The sequence below is a fragment of the Schistocerca cancellata genome, chromosome 5 (genome assembly GCF_023864275.1).
Source record: "Schistocerca cancellata isolate TAMUIC-IGC-003103 chromosome 5, iqSchCanc2.1, whole genome shotgun sequence".
Lineage (NCBI taxonomy): Eukaryota > Metazoa > Arthropoda > Insecta > Orthoptera > Acrididae > Schistocerca > Schistocerca cancellata.
This window is the reverse complement of record NC_064630.1, coordinates 412,727,684-412,729,975: the sequence shown is the minus strand read 5'-3', so window position 1 is coordinate 412,729,975 and position 2,292 is coordinate 412,727,684. Positions and strand designations below refer to the sequence as shown.

The following is a 2,292-nucleotide window of genomic DNA, read 5'->3' as shown; positions in this document are numbered from 1 at the left end:
GGAGAGGATACAAAGAGTTTATGGCACCGTTCGCAACCGAATCAGTGCTTGCGTGCTGGTCAGAGGAGGTGCAATGGAGTGCTGCAAGCCGGCCAGTGTGACCGAGCGGCTCTAGGCGCTGCAGTCTGGAACCGCGCGACCGCTCCGGTCGCAGGTTCGAATCCTGCCTCGGGCATGGATGTGTGTGGTTAATTAGGTTTAAGTAGTTATAAGTCCTATAGTGCTCATAGCCATCTGAACCTTTTTTTGAGTGCTGTGAAGTGGTCTCATACTGCCAAGTCTTTTGTAAATTTGACTTTATCACTCAAATAAAATCATATATCCTCTCGAACCATGTACTTTCATTTAGTTTGTTCCTCCCCTTCTCTGCTCTCCGTCCGAACAGGCTTGGAAGGTCCAACGGTACCGACCGGCCGCCGCGTCATCCTCAGCCCACAGGGGTCACTGGATGCGGATATAGAGGGGCGTGTGGTCAGCACACCACTCTCCCGTCCGTAAGTCAGTTTACGAGATCGGAGCCGCTACTTCTCAATCAAGCAGCTCCTCTGTTTGCCTCACAAGGGCTGAGTGCACCCCGCTTGCAAACAGCTCTCGGCAGACCGGATGGTCACCCATCCAAGTGCTAGCCCAGCCCGACAGCGCTTAACTTCGGTGATCTGACGGGAACCGGTGTTACCACTGCGGCAAGGCAGTTAGCTCCTCCCCTTCTGGATGCTTTTTTTGGTTATGTAGTGCATGTACAGAAACCAATATATGTTGAGACGTAGACCATTTTACTTGTGACGAGTAGTGAGTAGCGTTTTGATGAGACAGAATTTACAAGAATTTTCCACAATACACACACATGAGCAGAGGTAAATTGTCGAGCGCTCATGAACGTGAGGCATCAGGAATGCCTTGGCGTCAAAGTAGAAGCAGGAATTGTCGATGAGACTCATAACGCCATACATTTCACCAAGCAGATTAACAGGTGCTGTGTTTACCGATACTTGCCGACGAATGAGCAACGTTATCTGAGAGTGTTATCCCTGTAGAAAGTTAACGATTGTGGTTTGTGTACGACGGAACAGATCGTGCGACAGCACCTCACGGAAACTTTTCGTGGGCGATGGATTCGTCGAGGAGGCCCGATAGCATTGCCTCCTCGTTCAAAGGACTTAAATTCGTTGGAATCTTGGTTATGGCGGCATTTAAAGGTTGTAGTGTATGCCCAGCCCATCAAAAATGTGCGGACCTTACAGGATCGTGTGGCCAATGCACGTAACGCAATCGGAATGAAAACATTTGTATTGAAAGAATGCGTGATATACTGCGAAGAAGAGCTGAAGAGTATCTCAGGATACGTGATAACCACATGAAGCAGTGCCTATAGTGTCTACTTCCAGATAAAAGCCGGATGGGGGTGAGAGGATAGATTGGACCATATCTCAACAGGTATAGATTTCCGGACATAGCATTATAGGAACTTTCCTTCTAGTCTTGACCAATACTATATGGTGTAGGAATATGTGACACTTTTTTTAAACACTCCATATGTAACTGTGACGTGGCTGAGGGTGCAGTTGCTGGGCGCCCAGTCAGAGAGAGTCCTTCACGGAGTATGGGGCAGTGCTGGGTCCCCAGCTGCGCTCTTTCTCCACCCTCGGCAGCGCGGAGCCGGCAGAAACAAATGAATCGGAGATGGACTTGTGCAGAAGAGCCCCTGGGGGACACCGTAGGTTGCTGCCCTCCGCCAGAGGGGAGCGCAACCCAGTTACCCCGGATTACGCGCGCCCACTTCCCGCCACTCATTAATTATATTTCCATCACAGCAGAGGGCTCGGCTATGCTGCAGGCCACGCAGTCTCCAAACCAACGCAGTACTGAATTACTCCTGTTAAACAGAGGACTACAGGTTTTCATAGTGTTTGTCACTGAAGATGAAATCTTCTGGGTGATTAGGCTGTGTCAGTTTTCTTTTCAGACTTCTTCATCTCGACTCCTCTGGTTAGGACATTCCTCTAAGGTCTTCTGGTGTTCCCGGTTGGTTGAGCACAATCAAAAACCAGTGTAGCTTTAACTTGCGGCTTACTTCCCGCTTATGAACATCTAAAACGCCTTCCTTACCTGTTACGTAAATCTGGTACTGTATAACTCAGGTATTGGAAGAAATTCAATATTTATCGCGCAGCACATCGACGATACTCGCAGCTTACTCTTCGGTACTTACCATGCACCGGAGGAAGACTGTAACAGCGCTCACACCTCATAATACACTGCTGGTCATTAAAATTGCTACACCATGAACGAAGC

The 2,292-nt window shown here is 48.9% G+C and overlaps 1 pseudogene; it reads right to left on the bottom strand.

Annotated features, from left to right (window-relative positions):
• Positions 1 to 579: 579 nt before the first annotated feature.
• Positions 580 to 697, bottom strand: LOC126189924 (5S ribosomal RNA; annotated as a pseudogene).
• Between the last annotated feature and the right edge of the window lie 1,595 nt (positions 698 to 2,292).